At 46.3% G+C, this 9,143-nt stretch overlaps 1 long non-coding RNA gene across 2 annotated transcripts; it reads left to right on the plus strand.

Annotated features, from left to right (window-relative positions):
- The first annotated feature begins 387 nt into the window (after positions 1-387).
- LOC107557105 (uncharacterized) lies at positions 388-7,918 on the plus strand. Of its 2 annotated transcripts, none has more exons than XR_001605353.1 (3): positions 388-514; positions 593-698; positions 7,857-7,918. It is a non-coding gene; the product is annotated as an uncharacterized lncRNA (long non-coding RNA). The 2 variants fall into 2 exon arrangements; XR_001605354.1 differs by lacking the exon at positions 7,857-7,918 and adding an exon at positions 839-906.
- Positions 7,919-9,143: the final 1,225 nt, after the last annotated feature.

Here is a 9,143-nt window from a genome sequence, read left to right on the forward strand (position 1 = left end):
CTTGCGACGGTACTGCCTTTAGCTTACTCAGTAGTGCTGCATTCGTAGTTGAACCGCTTGCGCGGAAAGTTTGTGTGTCAGATGTAACAATTAGAATGTGACTTTGTGAAACGGACTGTCCTAAATTGTTGCTATAATAGTGTGATGGAATGAATATTGCTACCACAACCCCCTCTGATGGAGAATAGGAGGAACTCACTACGTCCATCACCGGCTGGTGAATGATTAACATGATTGTATCACAATAAAAGTAGAGCGTGCCAGTGGCGTAGTGAGCACTTGATTAATTTCACACACCTCACTTTTTCTGTTGTGATGCCCTTGCCTAGTGGAGTCGTGTGGTTTGTGTTTTCTATTCCAGTCCTTTCTCTGATTAAACTTAGGTATGTGGATGAATGGAATTCCATAGGTGAGAGGTGTAGTACTGGTGTGTAACCCAAGTCTGTATCCTGCAGTTCGGGTGTAGCGAGATATGTCATAGCGGGAGCTCTTTCATATCAGTCGGATTGACCCAGTGAGTATGATCTTTTTATGGGGGGCGGTTTTATATTTTAAATGTTTAAGTTTCATTGACGTTAGTGTCTGTGTGCAGGTTGAGGGGAAGTGCCTATCGGCTTATGTCCAGCGTGAAGCCGTGGAGTGGGTCAATATTTGGCAGGACGTACGGACCCAGACTGCGCTGCTGTTTTGTCTCTACGGTTTCTGCTGTGTTTATTGCCCTCATTGTCTTTATTAGATTTTCTTTCTTCTTTCTTTGTGTCAGTTGTTTGTTTGATGGTTTTGGGAATATTAAAGGGTTTATTTAGTCATTTTCTTTTCCTAACTTTTTGGGTAATAGTGATTAAGACGACTGATGTGATATACTGTCAGTGATTTACGGGGATGATTAGTCACGTACCCTAATGTTTTGCATATATCTGTAGTTTTCTTTCCTATTTTTCTTATTGTGTAATTGAATATTTGTTTTTGTATTTCTTTGTCAGTGCTGAGAGTTCTCCCTTTGGGGACCTAGAGAGAGACACCATTGTCTTTGGGGTGCAGTGTGGAACACATTTGTTTTTCATTCGTGTGGTTGCAGTGGAGAGCACTAAAGTGTGAGGGCTTGTCTGTCGGGGGGTTTAGAATTTTCTCCGTGTAAGTGCTCTCAGCGACCCAGGTGGTGCTTTCAGTTTTTTTTGTGTTTTTTTTGTTTGTTCTGCCCCCAGTTAGCATAACATACTTTAATTGGTATCCTTTTTTTTTGTTTATGGGTATTTAAAAGGCATCTGTATCGAACATGTCGCCCTGTGAATTGTGACTTCCTTGTTTTTAAACAGAAAATTATTTTTGATGTAATAAAACATTGGTGGCAACTGGCAGAAACATCTCAATCATTTCTGGGTAGACCGAACCTGTATGGCTGAGTGGTTTATATCCTGGGGTGGAAGTCCCTAGGTGGCATAGTGGGCTATTATTGCAAATTTTAGGTCAAGGTTGCGGTCTTTTCCTCGATTTATTTCTCTGCCTTACTGTCCCGCCACATTCTGGCGTAGTCGGCAGGATTGTTTACCCAGTTGAAGTTGAGATGTGTTCTGCCTGAATTCGAATTTGAGTATTGAGAGACAAAACCGCAGTAGGCTCCATCAGGTTGGGTAGGGGTGTATTGATTTCTCATTTGGCTTTTTGTTTTTTTTCAGTCATGATGGCCGAGGACTTGCAACAACTGCAGGAGCTGGTAGCCCGGTTGGAGTCAGATAGCGCACGGCTTCGCCAAGTAGCAGCGGCGGGTCCATCTAGCAGTAATGCCTTGCCCCTTAGTGTTTTCTCTTCTGGTAGTGTCCCCACCGCTGAAAGGGTGTTGTACATCCCTAGAGAAAGGTGTTGCCCCCTATTTAGTGGCAGGGGGGGTTAAGTTTACGGAAATGGGTGGAGGAAGTAGAGGTGAGTGTATGTGCCCATCTTTTAACTTCTGTTGACCGAGCCTTCTTTATGTATGATCATTTAGAGAGGGAAGCGAAGGAGGAGATAAAAAATCGGTCACGAGAGGAAAGGGAAGACCCTTTCCATTTTAGCCATTTTACAGGAACTTTATGGATGTTCTCAGTCCTATGTCACTTTACAGGAAGCGTTCTTTTGCCGAAAACAACAGGAAGGGGAGTCATTGCAGGAGTTTTCACATGCATTATTGTGTTTAATGGAAAGGGTTAAAAAGAATGCCCCCCCCATGATATGCCTAACATAGAGATTCTACTACGTGACCAATTTGTGGAGTACATTTATGACCTCCGTACCGGCTCTCCGTAGAGAACTCAAGCGTTTTGTTCGTGAAAAACCAGACTCTAATCTGTTGGATGTTCGTAGGGAGGCTATTAGGTGGGAGCGTGAGGGAGCGTCAGTGGGTAGTTGGGACCGTAGCCAGTCAGTATCCTTAGCATATGGGTTCCAGTGTGGGGTTCAGGGAAATTTATCAACTGCTGGTGTTGCGTCTAGCTCAGAACTCGCTGAGTTAAAGGAGATTTTGAAACAGCAGCAATGACAATTAGATCAGCTTACCCAGAATTTTGCGACATTACAGTGCCAGCGTAGTCAGGGCTCTTCCCATCATGGGGGTTCAGTTATCCGTAGGCGATGTCAGAAATCTGGCCATTATGCCAGAGAGTGTGATGGGGAGAGGGTCACACCTCAGTCCCAGTCATCCTTGGGTGTGCCTCCTCGAGGAGGTGCTCCTAGTCCTTTGGCTCGGCAGTCGGAAAACTCATACCCACCGAGCTGTTGAGCCACAGTTCGGATGGGGGTATGTTGTGCTCGGTGGGTAGTGCAGAAGTCGAATCTATGCCTCAGTTGATGTCATCTTGTCCCCACGTTGATGTAATTGTGGGGGGTGTTCGGGTGTCATGTTTGGTGGACACCGGATCGATGGTGTCCACTATAACAGAGTTTTTTCTCAGAGTACTTTGTAGCTTTAGGTCCGGCGTGGTTACAGTCCTGCCATTGGTTACAGCTTCAGGCTGCTAATGGTCAAGCTATACTGTATGTGGGGTATATAGAAGTGGATGTGGAGCTTTGTGGAAAGGTAATGCTTGGACGGGGAGTGTTAGTGGTCAAAGACCCTCCAGGGAGTAGTACCAGAGTTCCAGGGGTGTTAGGAATGAATGTTCTTAAAGAATGTTATGCAGAGTTATTTGGGGAGTATGGGTCTGCATTATTTGATGTTCCCTCGGTGACACGGGCCCCAAGCCCGTTCGTCAAGCCCTGCAACAGTGCCATTGGGCTAAGGTAGAGCCTGCAGTAGATTTTCTAGGGCAGGTGAGAGTGCAGGGATGAAGAGTTTGCCGAGTTCCTGGTGGTACCATGAAGTTGTTGCCCGCTACTTGTTCTGTCCAGTATGCCAGACATCCTGTTTTGTTTGAGCCCCCAGGTACTGGGCTACCAGCAGGGTTGTTGGCCTCTCCATCGCTGATTGCAGTAACCCGCAGTACAGTATACATCCCAGTAGTTAATGTAGGGTCGGAAGACGTTGTATTATGTCCTCATACTGTAATTGCCCTTACCCCGATAAGTGTAGTTAGTCTACCCGCAGAGGTTAAGGAGATTAGGACTGCTACTGCAACGATGTTTTCTCTTGAAGCCTCTGTTGTCCAGGATAAGATCAAGGCCTTGGATTTGTTCCCCCTTTCCGAAAAAGATCAGAGTGATGTACAATTGCTCTTGAATAAATATAGCTCTGTTTTTTCCTCCAGCGATACGGACTTGGGTTGTACTACATTGATTTCTCACAATATTTCTTTGGTAGATGAGACTCCAGTTAGGCAGAGGTATTGCCGTATTCTCCCTTCAGAATATGAGACTGTTAAGGCCCACATTAACCAGTTGTTAAAGGCACAAATTATCCGGGAAAGTAGTAGCCCCTATGCCTCCCCTATTGTGTTAGTAAAGAAGGATGGCAGCCTCAGATTGTGTGTGGACTGCCGTCAGTTGAATGGGAAGATGAGGAAAGATGCTTTCCCCCACCAAGAATCGAAGAGTCTCTTGATGCTCTCTCTGGTGCCCAATGGTTCACAACAATGGACTTGGCAAGCGGGTACAATCAGGTTCCAATCACTGAAAAGGATAAACCAAAAACGGCATTCTGTGCCCCATTTGGCCTTTTCGAGTGGAATCGTATGGCCTTCGGCCTGTGCAACGCGCCAAGTACATTTCAAAGGCTAATGGAGAGGATCTTTGGGGGCCAGCATTGCCAGTCTCTGTTATTGTACTTGGACGATGTCATCGTGTTTTCTCCCTCTGTTGCAGAACAACTAGAGCGGCTGGAGATTGTGCTGGCACGGCTGAAACAAGAAGGCATCAAAGCCAAGTTGGAAAAGTGTTCATTCTTCAAACAGGAGGTATGTTATTTGGGGCATGTGATATCAAAGGCGGGTGTTTCAACTGATCGGGAGAAAATCCAGGCTGTGGCAGAATGGAGAAGGCCTGCACATGTCTCTGAGCTAAGGTCTTTCCTTGGCTTCGCAAGTTACTATCGATGATTTGTGGAGGGTTTTGCGGCACTGGCAGCCCCGCTGCATCGGCTGGTGGCTGAACTGGTGGGCTCAAAGAAGAGGAAGTTGTCTGGAAAGAGCCTCCCCACAGTATGGACTGAGGAGTGCGAGAACAGCTTTGAAAATCTCAAAAGGAAGCTTAGTACTGCACCAGTTTTGGTCTATGCAAATATTTCTCTACCCTTCATTTTAGAAGTGGATGCTAGCCATCAAGGGCTGGGGGCTGTTCTCTCAAGTGCCTTGTGTACACTGATAACAACCCTTTAAGCCACCTTGCCACCGCAAAATTGGGTACTACCGAGCAGCGGTGGGTCGCAGAACTGGCTGCGTTTGATTATGTTATCAAGTACAGGTCTAGCAAGGTTAACCAAAATGCAGACGGTCTTTCGCGACAGTATGTGGGGCCTACAGAAGAGGGGATGGAGGAGAACTGCCAAGAGCCATTGTCCTTGCCCCAAGTTTCTTTGGAGCCAGCCTCGCAGGTAATGCAAGCAGCTATTTCTGTCTTGCCCTGTTATGCCCCTGCTAGCTTGTGTGCCCTGCTTGCGGAGGATCCTGCGATCAAGGAGGTGTTAGCTTTCTGGAAGAACCAGTGCCATCCGACCCCTGAGGAGAGGTGGATGCTTGCAAGGCCAGTGTTATCATTACTGCGACAGTGGGACCGTCTTGTGGAGCAGGAGGGAGTGCGCTATCGTTGCATTCTACATCCTGATGGGGGCGAGGAGGTTCTGCAGTTGGTTCTCCCCATGTCATTGAAGAGAGAAGTGCTCACTCAGTTGCGTCAGGGGCATGGGCACCAGGGCATGGAGCGAACACTAGAGCTGGTCCGCAGACGGTGTTACTGGCCCGGCATGTTATCTGAGGTGGAGCGCTGGTGCCAAGAGTGTGACAGATGCCAGGTGTCAATTCTCAGTCAGTGGTGCGTACTTTTATGGATCATCTCCTTGCATTACGGCCAAATGAGATATTGGCTATGGACTTTACCCTCAGCCAGCTCAGAATGGTATGAAAAATGTTCTTATCATGACTGATGTGTTCTCGAAATTCACCCAGGCCATCCCTACCCAGGATCAACGTGCCTCTACAGTGGCTCAAGTTCTGGTTACGGAGTGGTTCTATAAATTCAGAGTGCCAAGTCAGCTGCACTCGGACCAGGGACGGAGTTTCGAGAGCTCTCTGATTCAGCAATTGTGTGGCCTATATGGCGTGGTCAAGTCACGAACTACTCCATATCATCCTGCTGGCAATGGGCAGTGTGAACGGTTTAATCGTACTCTGCACAACCTTCTGCGAACACTGCCTGCAATGAGGAAGAGGGATTGGACCACTTGCCTCCCCCAGTTGTTGTTTTGTTACAATACGACCCCCCATCAGTCCACGGGTGATTCCCCTTATTATCTCATGTTTGGTCAAGATCCGAAGCTGCCGGTCGATTTTTTTGCTGGGTAAGGTGGAAGACCCAGTGGTCGGCGGTGTGCATGACTAGGTCGTGGAGCATCTAATACGACTGCAGATGGCATTTGAAAGCGCAAGACACAGAATGAAAGCGGTGGCCGATGCTCGGAGGAAAAGTCATGATGGCCGAGTTCAGGAGATCCCCCTGAAGGAGGGGCAAATAGTGTTGCTGGGGGGGCAGTCCGTGCGAGGACATAACAAGATACAAGACTGCTGGAGTTCTATTCGGTATCAGGTGTTAAAAGCTCCTACCGAAAGAGGATCAGTGTACACAATTGGCCCAGTAGACGACCTGAGTAAGATTAAGCATGTACATCGCATTTTGCTGAAGCATTATATTGCAGGATACAGACTTCGGTTACACACCAGTACTACACCTCTCACCTATGGAATTCCATTCATCCACATACCTGGGTTTAAACAGAGAAAGGACTGGAATAGAAAACCCAAACCACACGACTCCACTAGGCAGATCATCTCCTTGCATTACGGCCAAATGAGATATTGGCTATGGACTTTACCCTCCTTGAGCCAGCTCAGAATGGTATGAAAAATGTTCTTATCATGACTGATGTGTTCTCGAAAATTCACCCAGGCCATCCCTACCCAGGATCAACGTGCCTCTACAGTGGCTCAAGTTCTGGTTACGGAGTGGTTCTATAAATTCAGAGTGCCAAGTCAGCTGCACTCGGACCAGGGACGGAGTTTCGAGAGCTCTCTGATTCAGCAATTGTGTGGCCTATATGGCGTGGTCAAGTCACGAACTACTCCATATCATCCTGCTGGCAATGGGCAGTGTGAACGGTTTAATCGTACTCTGCACAACCTTCTGCGAACACTGCCTGCAATGAGGAAGAGGGATTGGACCACTTGCCTCCCCCAGTTGTTGTTTTGTTACAATACGACCCCCCATCAGTCCACGGGTGATTCCCCTTATTATCTCATGTTTGGTCAAGATCCGAAGCTGCCGGTCGATTTTTTTGCTGGGTAAGGTGGAAGACCCAGTGGTCGGCGGTGTGCATGACTAGGTCGTGGAGCATCTAATACGACTGCAGATGGCATTTGAAAGCGCAAGACACAGAATGAAAGCGGTGGCCGATGCTCGGAGGAAAAGTCATGATGGCCGAGTTCAGGAGATCCCCCTGAAGGAGGGGCAAATAGTGTTGCTGGGGGGGCAGTCCGTGCGAGGACATAACAAGATACAAGACTGCTGGAGTTCTATTCGGTATCAGGTGTTAAAAGCTCCTACCGAAAGAGGATCAGTGTACACAATTGGCCCAGTAGACGACCTGAGTAAGATTAAGCATGTACATCGCATTTTGCTGAAGCATTATATTGCAGGATACAGACTTCGGTTACACACCAGTACTACACCTCTCACCTATGGAATTCCATTCATCCACATACCTGGGTTTAAACAGAGAAAGGACTGGAATAGAAAACCCAAACCACACGACTCCACTAGGCAAGGGCAACACAACAGAAAACGTGAGGTGTGGGGAAATTAATCAAGTGCTCACCACGCCACTGGCCCGCTCTACTTTTATTGTGATACAATCATGTTGATCATTCACCAGCCGGTGATGGACGCAGCTAAACCTGTAGTGAGTTCCTCCTATTCTCCAGCAGAGGGGGTTGTGGTAGCAATATTCATTCCATCACAATCCCTCCCACCTATTTGCAGGTGACCTAGTGGGTCAATATTTGGCAGGACGTACGGACCCAGACTGTGCTGCTGTTTTGTCTCTACGGTTTCTGCTGTGTTTATTGCCCTCGTTGTCTTTATTAGTTCTTCTTTCTTTGTGTCAGTTGTTTGTTTGATGGTTTTGGGAATATTAAAGGGTTTATTTAGTCGTTTTCTTTTCCTAACTTTTTAGGTAATAGTGATCAAGACGGCTGATGTGATATACTGTCAGTGATTTACAGGGATGATTAGTCACGTACCCTAATGTTTTGCATATATCTGCAGTTTTCTTTCCTATTTTTCTTATTGTGGAATTGTATATTTGTTTTTGTATTTCTTTGTCAGTGCTGAGAGTTCTCCCTTTGGGGACCTAGAGAGATTTTCTTTGGGGTGCAGTGTGGAACACATTTGTTTTTCATTTGTGTGGTTGCAGTGGAGAGCACTAGAGTGTGAGGGCTGTCGGGTCTGTCGGGGGGTTTAGGATTTTCTCCTTGTAAGTGCTCTCAGTGACCCAGGTGGTGCTTTCAAGTTTTTTTTTGTGGTTGTTTTGTTTGTTTCTTATATGTAATTCTTGTTGTTTTCCTCCTTTTTTTTTGTTTGTTTGTTCTGCCCCCAGTTAGCATAATATACTTTTATTGGTATCCTTTTTTTTGTTTATGGGTATTTAAAAGGCATCTGTATCGAACATGTCCCCCTGTGAATTGTGACTTCCTTGTTTTTAAACAGAAAATTATTTTTGATGTAATAAAACATTGGTGGCAACTGGCAGAAACACCTCAATCATTTCTGGATAGACCGAACCTGTGTGGTTGAGTGGTGTATATCCTGGGGTGGAAGTCCCTAGGTGGCGTAGTGGGCTATTATTGCAAATTTTATTTATATGCCTCATTGTCCTGCCACAGTAGCATCATATTAATGCTAGAAAGCCTATGCATTTGGCAACTGTATTTTTTTTTTAAATAAACCATTATATTTCATTAAATCAATTTTTACACTCATCTTGAGTGAGGGGGTGGTGGTGCCGGCCCTGAATCCTCTGCTCTGTTGTCTCCTCTGAGGCTGGGACTCTAAACAGTGTTCTGTGCTCGTCAGTGCAGCCAAAGACAGAACAGTTAGCATGTTTTGCTCAAACTTTCGCCATGGCATTAGAGCTGGTACACCGTTGTCGCTTGCTAAATCAAAATGACAGCGCCGTGGGTGGAAACTTACAGATGATGGGGTGGTAATATTATGAGATCCCTTTTCCATGTCACTAGGGGAGCGAAATCAGACGTGCTCGTTTTTTCAGATGCTTGCAGAAAAAGGCTTACCAAAACAAGGTTACTGGGTTAATCTTTTTCACATTTCCTTGGTTGGTAGATGCACCGGGGACCTGGTTATAGCACTTAAAACCTGGAAAAGTCCGATTTTCATGATATGTCACCTTTAAGATGAACCGATTCGTGAATCGCTAGAATGAGTCAGACTCTGAATAACCCATTTATTCG

The sequence above is a fragment of the Sinocyclocheilus grahami genome, unplaced genomic scaffold (assembly GCF_001515645.1).
Source record: "Sinocyclocheilus grahami isolate Dianchi unplaced genomic scaffold, SAMN03320097.WGS_v1.1 scaffold589.1, whole genome shotgun sequence".
Taxonomy (NCBI): Eukaryota; Metazoa; Chordata; class Actinopteri; order Cypriniformes; family Cyprinidae; genus Sinocyclocheilus; species Sinocyclocheilus grahami.